The sequence below is a fragment of the Elephantulus edwardii genome, unplaced genomic scaffold (genome assembly GCF_000299155.1).
Source record: "Elephantulus edwardii isolate Elephantulus edwardi_28Jun2011 unplaced genomic scaffold, EleEdw1.0 scaffold00110, whole genome shotgun sequence".
In the NCBI taxonomy this organism is placed as follows: Eukaryota; Metazoa; Chordata; class Mammalia; order Macroscelidea; family Macroscelididae; genus Elephantulus; species Elephantulus edwardii.
This window is the reverse complement of record NW_006399860.1, coordinates 4,200,853-4,212,067: the sequence shown is the minus strand read 5'-3', so window position 1 is coordinate 4,212,067 and position 11,215 is coordinate 4,200,853. Positions and strand designations below refer to the sequence as shown.

The window sequence follows — 11,215 nt, the reverse complement described above, 5'->3', positions numbered from 1 at the left end:
AAATATCTGGTCTACATGAAAGACAAAGAGAGGTAAGGCCAAAAACAAAATAGAACAAAACCAAAAGGAAACAAACAAAGGATTATCACAAACTGGCCTCTTAAGGCAGCGTGGCAACTCTGGTTAATATCCCTTCTTCTCTCGAATAGTTGCATGTGGCCTCTTAAATTTTATCCCCTTTTACTTCTTACAAAGCAAGACTGGGTTAAGGGGTCTATTGGAAATGGCCTTTGATAACCAGGGACAGGTTTGTGTTTTGTTGTGTTCTGTGATGCATGGGAAATGGGCTTCTAGAAATCCAGCTCTTCTCAGACAGATCCACCACCACAGGTGTGGCTGGAATGTTGGTGATAGGGAGTCACACTCTCTGGAAAGCCCCTTGTGACCGCACCTTGCTGTTCACCGGGACTACCAGCATATACTGCCGCAGTGGTCTTCCAGGCACGGTAGGCCCACCACTCAGCTTGATGGCCTCAGAGGTGGGGACAGTGTTTTCATCCCCGTCTTCTGCCCATTATGAAGCCTCAGAATGGAAACTTCTGTCCAGGCTGCGTGTGGATGACTTTCTTCCATTGTTTGAAGGCAATCTGTATTGAAGCTTTTAACCTCATGCCTTGCATAGTAAAAAAGGATTTGGGTGTTTGGGTTTTGCTCCTGACAGGGTTTTTATTTGAACCTGAACTTTCACCAATGAGGGAATAGTGCCTTATTAGTCTGGCCTGGGACTGTTAGACTAAACCTGGTCTTGCATTTGGCTGATAATCTTTGCCTCCTTCACTTCCCAACCTATTTTCCTAGTAAACCGAATAACTGTAACATCTAAGAGTTAATTTGCAGCAAACACTGAACCAAATGATTGGTAGAAACAGGTGCAGGAACATGTTGGGTGGCATGTCTGACCATGTAGTTATTGCATGGTACAATGGATGTTACTGATGAGGAAAGTTTCACTTTATGAAGTGAGTAGAGATCAGGCTTAAACATCCCAACGTTGCCTCTTCTCCTTTTGCATTTGTTGATGATAGAGCCAAGTGAAATGAAATTATTGGCAACGGTAATCTTACCTCTATCTTGGACAGCTATCCATATGGCCTTAAGATGACTGGAGTGTGGTGGCAAAAGCATTTATTCACACAACTGAAAAGGTCTAATCTCTTCATTCCTTCTCCCATACCCAGCACTGCCTCTCCTCATCAGATAGTAGGCATTGTCATACCTCTCCCCTAAAAGATTCTGTTCTACCTCAGTACATACCCATGCTACCTTATATTTGGAGCTAGACGATCAGTGGTGACCATCTCTTTACATTAACCATCACTGCCTGTACACCTTACATACCCCCATCTCCTACACTTGCACAAACATCTTCTCTAGAACGCCTATCTCCTACTGGATTGGAGGATACTATTCCAGACCAGAAAATGTGCGTTGCTGGTTGCTGTTGTTGTTTCCCCCTTCTATTATTTTTATTAGTTTGCATACAATAATTCATATATGTTGAGTTTCATTCACATGCTGTGTATTTTATACTAGTTTTCATTTACATTGTGTTTTATACAATCATTCATATACATTGTATTTTATATCGTTGATTACTATTGATCTGTACCTGTTATTATTACCCTGTCATTTCAAGTCCCCATTGAATCTTTCCTATTTCTTAGAACATTCCCATATCCTTATTAACCTCTGCTGTCCTAGTCATTTCCTCCTCTTCCTTTTTCCACCCTCTTCCCATTCCCCTCTTCCCCTTATGAACATTTATTTAGACAGTGTATATTTTTTGTTTATGCTATCTGTATGTTTGCTTGGTTTTCAGTTTGCTGTTGTGGGTAACTCACTTAATCAGTCAGTTTGTTGTATTGGGGAGGGTTGATTTTTATGTTGCTACTTGGATAGTGAAATAGAGGAAGACCCTCTGCCAGGTGGGTTGACGCAATGACTGCAGCAATGGGCTTGAGGGTGGTTGTCGGAGATTGTGAGGATGTCAGGCATTGGGACACAGTTCAGATCTATTTTTCATAGGGTCACTATGAGTCGTATTCAACTCACTGACACCTAACAACATCAACAATTACATTATAGTTTGTGTATGTGCATGCTTGCTTTTTTATAGTTTGCTTTTATGGGTACAGCTTGTGTTTGTCAGTTTGCTGTACTAGAGTCCCTTGCATTCTGCTGTGATGGTCGAAGTGGTGCCACTAGTACCAGCAGGATCACCTGTCATGCACAGACTTCAGCAGAGCTTCCGGACTAGGAAGATGGGTTGATCATCCAATTCTAAAAACTCTATGAATAATAGAGAAACATTGTTAGATATAGTACTGAAAGGAAGGTCCCTTACTTGGAAAGCACTGAGGGAAAAAAAAAGAATCAAAATATCCATTAATCACTGGAAGATGGTATGGACAAAGAATGACTCTAGGAAAATGTTTACCAGTAGGTATCAGTGGCTTAGTGGTAAAAATTGTGCTGCCAAGCCAAAGGCAGGCAGTTCAAATTCACCACCTGCTCTGAAAAAGAAACGCGAGTAATATTCTCCTGAGCAATTTACAGACTCTAAAAACCCATTGGAGAGTCAGCTATGGGTTGGTTTTAACTAAATGACACTAAACAACACTATATAATAACCATATGCAATTTAGATATATTAATTCAAAAATCCACATGTAATATTTATATAAATATGGATCTTTCGTGCCTTAATAGCATGTCATTGTGCTATCAACTCAAAGGCATACAGTTTGAATCCACCAGCTGCTCCTTGGAGGGATAATGTTGGCCAATTCTTCCCATGGATTTATAGCCACTGGAGTGTCAACTATGAATCAGCTCTATCTTGATGGCATATAACCGCAAGAATTGTGTGTGTGTGTGTGTGTGTGTGTGTGTGTAGAAAGAGAGAGAAGGTTTACTCCCCTAGTCTTTTCATCTTACACCCCTCTACTATGATATTAGACTGAAAAAAAGAAAGACAAATTCTCTACTGATTCTCTATATTGAGAAGCTCTGGCATTTTGAGTCAATGTTGCCCTATCTAGAAAGGGCAGACCTTGGGGTCATATTGTTTTTACCTTGTTCCGGCAGCTAGATGGAGTACTCATTACTAGGTGTGACCATATATGTCAAAGCAGCAGTGATGCTAAATGGAAATTATTATAATACAGGAGAAAAGAGAAATGGGAGAGATGGTTGTGCATCGCAAGATTGATTGTACTTGTAAAATTTCCTAGGGCCTTTCTGAAATAGTCAGGAGTAGGAGTGAAAATCAGGAAGAATGCTTAAAGATTGAAACCCTGCAGAATCTAGCAGAAAGGATTTTAATGGAAATAAAATAAGTTCATATTTTATACATGCTTGTTGTCTGCTCTTATTTTGCAGTAGGAAATTTCTAAAATAGGGCATGTAGAAGTATCTCTCCTATACTTATACCACTGTAGCAAAATCTTTCAAATGGAAGATATTTTGGTTTAGTATATCCACAGTTTTTGAGTCATATTAATAAAAGAGAGAAAATATTTTTGGTACTTTGAGTTATTCTTTCCATGCATGAAATTTTCAAAAGCATGTCTCTCACTCTTATAACAGAATTGACTTCATAAGTGGTCAGATTCCTATTCTTTCTGCCATGTAACAGAGTTGGTTCCTACGCATAGCCACCGTCCACTGGGTTTTGGGGGCAGTAAATCATTGAGAGGAGACAGCCTCACTGTTGAATTAGTAGACCAATATGGTACAAATTGCATCACTAGGGGCAATTTCTAAATCATGATATTTAAACCATTTAAACTTCCATTTGGCCTATTGCACTTACTGCTATATAAGATAACTTTTAAAACTAATTAGCAAGAAAAATTAAGTGGGATATACAAGAAGAATCAGAAGTGTATCTGAGGATTTGGAATCAATTCCATGTGACGGATACAAACCAAATCAAAGTCATCTTCATTATGTCTGTTTCAACTCATAGTGCCCTAATGCGACAGCCTAGAACTATTAGAAAGTGTTAACTATGCAAAGTTTTTTTTTTCTATAATTATATTTTATTAATTTTCATAAACATTTACAGAGATTTTGGGTTTCCATTCATTCATTGTTGCACTATTCTCTCTACCCTCCTCCCAGTTTGTTCTTGTCCAAATGCCACAGTGCTTGTCAAAGCCAGTTCTGATTAATCTTCTTTGTCAGTGTGTCCTTTGCCATTCCCTATCACTCCTCCCTGAGAGAGACTTCACCCTGAGTCATAAGGAAAAGGGGATGGCGTATTCTCTTAGCAAAGTTTTAAATGTTGAGGAAAGAAATTGTCATATACTCATCCCACAGAGGAATTAGTGGTTTAGCAGACAAAGGCTTCTTAGAAAGTATATATTCTCATTGCCTTCCCATTACTTTCAGAGATTGTGTAGCTGCCACTAGCAGGTTTCCGAGGCTGTAAATTGCACTGGAGGCAATTTTCCATCCGTCTTCTGAGGAATCATTGATGGATTTCAACCACCAAAGGGGTGTAGTGTAGCCTTTGGGTTAACAGTCAACTTGCTAGGGACTAAGTCACCAGGAAGGGCACACTGGTTATTTGATACATTCTTTGCATTAGTCATTTATTGCTGTGTAACAAATAGCCCTGAACCCAAATAATTAACAGAGTCATAATTGTGTAGAGCAAGAATCTTAGGAGCTTACCTACATTTCTCTGTCACAGGATCTCTCTTAGGCTTTAATCGAGGTATTGAAAGGAGCTTCCAGTCATACCAAGTTTTGAATACAGGAGGACAGTTTGCAATCTTAGTAACATGACTGCTGACAGCCTTCATGTCTTGCCAAAGAGACCTCTTCACAGACCTCAGACATGGTAGCTAGTTTTGAGGGATCCCGGAGGGAGCAAAAAGAGAACAATTAAGACAGAAATAATTACAGGGGTTAAGCTAACTAAATCAGAAGATGCTTAGATCAAGATAATGTAATAAGAGAAAACTCTGCTAAGGAGAAAATTCAATATTAAGTGCACATTGTGAAAAAAAAAAACCCACCAAACAAACCACCAAGGAAAACATTCCTAAGTAAATGTTAAATTGTTCAACAGAATAAAAGTGTAAGTTAGTAAATGTCAACAGGTTTTCATAAGGTCATACCATTATGTCTTAAAAGTATGTATGCATGTGATACATTTCAGAGAAAACATTGTGTTACTTACTCAAAGTTACTAATAAGAATACAGTTATAAAAAAAATGGAAAGGCCATTGTAAAAAACAAGATGTGCTGTGTAAATCTTAAGATTCTTGTTAGTATGTCCTTTTGCTTATGTATTGGGAAAACTTTTCAGTAAAAGTTATGAGGATGTACAAGTTGGGAGGCTTCTCAGCCCTGAGTTACTCTCCACTTACCTCTTCACTAACTAAAATCATGAGTAGTTTATTCCATGGCTTAGAACTTTCCTACTGGTTAAAGAAATGCAACAAATCATCATCATTTTTGTCACCCGTTCTTGGAAGTCATACCATAACTTCTGCAATTTTTTCTGTTTGTTAGAATTAAGTAGCTTAGTTGTGCTATGTTCAAAGTGAGAGAATGACATTAGAGCATAGCTGTAAGAACATGGCAATCAGTGAGGCCTATTTTAGAAGCCTGCTATACTATATAAGAAAAGGAAAACTTTGAATCAAAGGTAAAGTTTGATATTTCAATGTTTCTTTATAATCTCCTTAACTCTTTTTTTTAACTCATTTATTTACAAAATTCTAATACAAATCCAAACAAATTCAATTTTACTCACCCCACCACCCATCAAATTGTACAATCCAATGATTAATCCCCTCTTCCCCCTGTACATCCACATCCCTCTGCCTCCAGGCCCTCCCACCCCTCCTGGATCTTTATATTCATTCTACAATAATGGTCTTATGCAATATTCTTGTGGGACTGAGTTCACTCAGCATAATTCTCTCCAGTCCCTCCCAAATTAGGTAATAATTTACAAAGTTATTGCTCCTGCATGCTGCATTGTGTGAATGTACCATAATTTCTCAATCCATTCGTTTATGGTTGGATATTTGGGCTCTTTCCATGTTCTTGCAATGGTGAATAATGCTGCTATGAACATTGATGTACAAATCTCAGTTTGTGCCTCAATTGTCATATTCTCAGGGCATATTCCAAGTAGTGAAATAGCTGGGTCATATGGAATTTCTATGTTCAGCTTTTTGAAGAAGCATCAAACTGCCTTCCAGAATACTTGCACCACTTTACAATCCATCCAACAGGGTTTAAGAGTTCCCTTCTCGCCACATCCTCCCCAACATCATTACTTGCTGTCCTGTTCAAATTTGCCACTCTTACTGGAGTGAGATGATACCCCATTGTGGTTTGATTTGCATCTCTCTTATTGCCAGCAATTTGGAGCATTTCTTTATGTGTCTGTTTGCCATTTGAATATCATCCTCTGTGAAAATTCTTCCATGTCTTTTGCCCATTTTGAAATTAGGTTATCAGTCTTTTTCTTGTAATTATAGAAATTATCCAGAATTGCTGAAATTTTCTTTTTAGAAAAAAACAAAACAACTCATCATATTTCTAGTAAACAACGTTAAATTCTACCTAATGGTGTCTAATCAACTTAACTAGCAAATTCTTTAGTTTATTATTGACATTATATCCAAGAGATTTTTAAAAATGTAATTCTGATCACCCATAACCTCCAACCACCCCCAACATACCCTTTGATTTACAATCCTTCCGTTCTTTCCAATTGTTTCAGGACAGTGACCATTCTATTCAACGTGTTAATTCATCTCTGGATTACGGTCCATCTTTCTGCTACTGGTAGCAGTACTCCCCTTTAAGGCTCCATTCCAGTCACACCTCTGGAGTCTCTCATCTTGAATTATCTCCTCTCCTATTATTGAATATCTGCACATGCTATTCTCTATGTTCAAACCCTGTCTCCTTTCAACAGTTCTCAACTGTTGCCTCCTTATCTACTCATCTTTCCCATTTATAAATAGAATACTTTTCCCCCTCAAGGAACTCTTGCTTAGATGATATGAAAACAGAATTTTATTACAAAAACCTGTAATCAGCTAGCTTTAGAGTGATCTGGGTCTATCAAACTCACACGGACACCCAAAAAAGTCTTTTTACTGTTCAATATCTCTCTCACTGCCTTGAAGTTAGTTAAAATTCAAAGCAAACATCGATTGCACTTCTAAGGCTATAATGTATCTTTCTCTCATAGAACCACTGGTGGATTCAAATCACTGATATCAGAGTTTCTCGTTTTCTTTTTTTTTTTTTTTGAAGGGATGAAATTTTAGGTTTTAATTTTCTTTTTTTTTAAATTTAGGTTGTTTATTTTTCATTTCAATGAACATCTACACTCAATCATTACTTAGTATATCATTTTGAATGTACCATGGACTGCCAAGGAAACAACTAGATTCGTCCTAGAGAGGGTTAAACCAGGCTGCTCCTTGGAGGCAAGGATTCTGGGGCTTCGCCTGGCATACTTTGGACATGTTGTAAGGAAAGACAGGTATTTGGAGAGGGACATCATGCTGGGCAGAGTGGAGGGAAAGCGCAGGAGGGGAAGATCCTCTATGAGATGGATTGATTCAGTGACTGGAGTAATCAGGATGGGTGTGTCAGAGGCAATGAGATTGGCACAGGATAGAGCAGGGTTTAGGGCTGTTGTACATAGAGTCGCTATGAGTCGCAAACGACTCGACGGCACATAACAACAACAGCAACAACAACAGAATTTAAAAACACTTAACTATGTCTCCTTGAATTATTAATTCCTAGGTCCTTATTTTTTTGCTAATACCTTTAATGTATTTTGAATTTCTTCATTACCATTGGTTTTTGATCATATGCTATGTCCTGAAATAGTTCCATGCCAACCAAATCTTTTTGACATGTTCCAAGAAATGATGCAGTCCTGGACATGCTCACCAGTTTGTACCAGGAAATTTGGAAGACAATTGTTTGGACAACTGACTGGAAGATATTTATATTTGTTCCCATTCCCCCCCCCAAAAAAATGTCATCCAACAGAATGTCGCAACTATAGAATAATACTTTTAATATCACATACAAACAAAATACTGGTGAAAATTAATAAATATTTACTAGAACAGTACATCAGCAAAGAACTTTCAGAAATTTAAGCTGAATTTAGAAGAAACCATGGAATCAGCGATATCATTACTGATGTCAAGTGAATCTTGTCTGAAAGCAAAGAATAGCTAAAGTGAGTCTATCTGTGTTTTATTGACTTTGCAAAGGAATTTGGCTGTGTGGGTCACAAATTGTGACTAACCTTGAGAAATACGGGAATCCCTGATCAACTGATTATGCTCATATTAAACCTATGTCTACACTAGGAAGCTGTTGTCCAAACAGAACAAGGAAAAGCTATGTGGTTAAAAATCAAGAAAGAAGTATATCAGGAATGTATTCTTTCTCCAGACTTATTTAATCTGTGCTGAGCAAATAATTTAAGAGCCAAAGAGGAACTCATTTATGAGCAAATCTTCTATAAAGAGGAATGTGGCATCAATATTGGAAGAATATTCATCAAGATTCTATGTTATATAGATGATGCAACCTTGCTGCTAAGTGAAGAGGACTTGAAACATTTACTGATGAAGTTCAAGGAATGTATCCTTTAATATGGATTAAATCTCAACATCAAGAAAATGAAAATCCTTACCACTGGGCCAATAGACAACATTATAATAGATGCAGAAAAGATTGAAGTTGTCAACAATTTCTGATTCCACAATCGACATCCATGGTACCAGCAGTTAAGGGTTAAGAGCATTGCATTGGGAAAGTCTACTGTCAAAGCCCTCTCCAAAATTCTACGGAGCAAAAAATGTCAGTTTACAGACTCAGTTGCACCATATTCAAGTGACAGACTTTTCGATTCCTTACCATAGCTGGACATGAATAAAATGACAGAAAAAGAACTGATGCCTTTGATTGGTGGTGTTGGAGAAGAGTCCTCAATATCCCATGGAGTGCCAAGAGAATAAAGCAATATATCTTCAAGAAAAGACAACTAGGGTGATCCTTGGAGGCACAGATGGCAAAATTTCATTAATATACTTTGGGCATGTTAGGATTGGCCAGTCTGTAAAATAACATTTGGAAAGGTAGTGGTCATAGAAAGAGAGGATGACTCTCAGGGAGGTAGATTGACACAGGGACTATAACAATGGGCTCATATGTATCAGAGATGGTGAAGATGGCATAGCATTAGGCAAGGTTCAAATCTGTTTTTCATAGGGTTGCTATGAGTCATACGCAACAGCACCTAAAAACAACATAACTCCATGGTAAACAGGAAAGTGAATTATTTCTATGTTCCCTTGCTTGACAAGTTAATAAGCCTTAGCTTTGACTTTTTTTTTTTTTTAAATCCTTTGTTTCTGAGATCTTTAATTTTAATCTCCAGTCTTTGGCTTTGTTGTTATTGCTCTTAGTTGCCACTAAGTTAGTTTTTACTCTTGTCTGCAGAATAGAACTTTTCTGTCTTAAGCTTTTGATTTTTAGAAGCAGATCACTAGGTCTTTCTGCTGAGTTATCTGTGGGTGGGTTTCTATTGTTAATCTTTGAGCAGACGGTTATGTCCTTAAATGTATATAATACCCAGGGATTCCACTTTCACTTTTTGAAACATTGAATCAAACTGTCATCAAGTCAATTCTCATGGCCGCACTTCTTCAGGTGTCTGAGGTTTGTTTTGAAGTAAAAATTCATATACATTATGTTTGGTTTATACACATTGTGTTTTACACATTCCTCTTTGACGTGGTGTTTCATACTATCATTCCCATATATTGTGTTTTATAAAATTAATCACCATTGATCCATACCCACCATTACCCTGCCTTGTCTGGTTCCCACTGGGTCTTTCCTGATTCCTTCACCCTCTTCCTCTGCCCACCAAGCTCTATGACCTTGTGATTTCTGAAGGGACTGTCTCATCTTTCTCTCCCAGAGTGACTGGTAAATATGAACTACCAATTTTTTGTTGAGCAACACAATGTCCCCAGCACTTCACAAAAGTATCACAAATAAGTAGCCTCCCAACACATCTGTATGGAATGAATAGGTAAATATATATTTTTTTCAATCTTACCACCTAATTTTCTAAATAGATTGCATATTGTGTACTTTAAAAAACCAAAACCAGAACCCTTCCTAGAGTGGATTAAGTCCTAGGTTTTAGGCCATCAGCTAAATATTTTCATTTAATGAAGATGTATTATTTCATAAGTGCTGGGTTAGCCTGAGTTTACAATTCAAAGATTTGGATGAAAGTAACCTCCTCCTCCTCGTTTTCCTAGCATTGCCAATAATCTGCTTGGCCAGCTGTGCAATGCTGTTGATGTGTACAGAAATTCCTTTCTGAAAAGCACAGGTGATCATATTACACCTTAATGCCTGGGATCTGATTACTCTTATTATAGTAGCCTGAAAAGTTACAAATGTCATTAGTAGTCATTAAATTACTCTGCGAGGCTGTCTAAAAGGAACTCTGGTGTTTGACTCAGCGGTCTCATATGGCTGTAAATTCCACAGCTGAACATGCGTTTTCATAAGGCTGTGTATTCTTTGATATATTCTCTGTGCTATTGCTCTGAAAATAAGTCTCTGTTATAAAAGCAGAGCCCGAATCCAAGAATTCAAGTGGAAGTTCATAGAAATCCAAGTCTTTTGGAATTAAGTGTATGTGTGAGTATTGGCACACCCAGATTGTCTTTTGTGCCCCACCAACCACCCCCTTTTCATTTTTGTGCTGTGTTCGAGCAATTTAATTCTGCATCTAATTTTAATCTGTAAACCATATCCCTTCCTGCAGTTGCAAAGCATGTGTTAGCACTTAACTAGCAGGAGGGGGTTGCTTAAGGTAAGAGGATTGATAGCATAGACCAGGCATCTTAAAAATGGCTTTGTGTGATTTGGCGCCACTAGCTAAAGCTTTATGTTCCTGAGACCAAGCTGTCTGTCCGGGGTTGAGCAAGACTCGGACAGGGAACACAGTAGAATCTTTTCTTCTTTTAACTTGATGTTGATTTTTCAGAAAAAATTGCATGGGAACATGTATTTTAGAGGACTCTAAAAACATTCACAATATAATTTCTTAGAGAGAAAGGGAGAATGATGAATTTGTATAGAGAGGGTGAAAGAAAGACTTGGAAAATATGATTAAGG

General features: G+C 37.8%; 1 pseudogene; it reads right to left on the bottom strand.

The window, feature by feature from the left end:
- Positions 1-214: 214 nt before the first annotated feature.
- Positions 215-3,104, bottom strand: LOC102861900 (annotated as a pseudogene).
- Between the last annotated feature and the right edge of the window lie 8,111 nt (positions 3,105-11,215).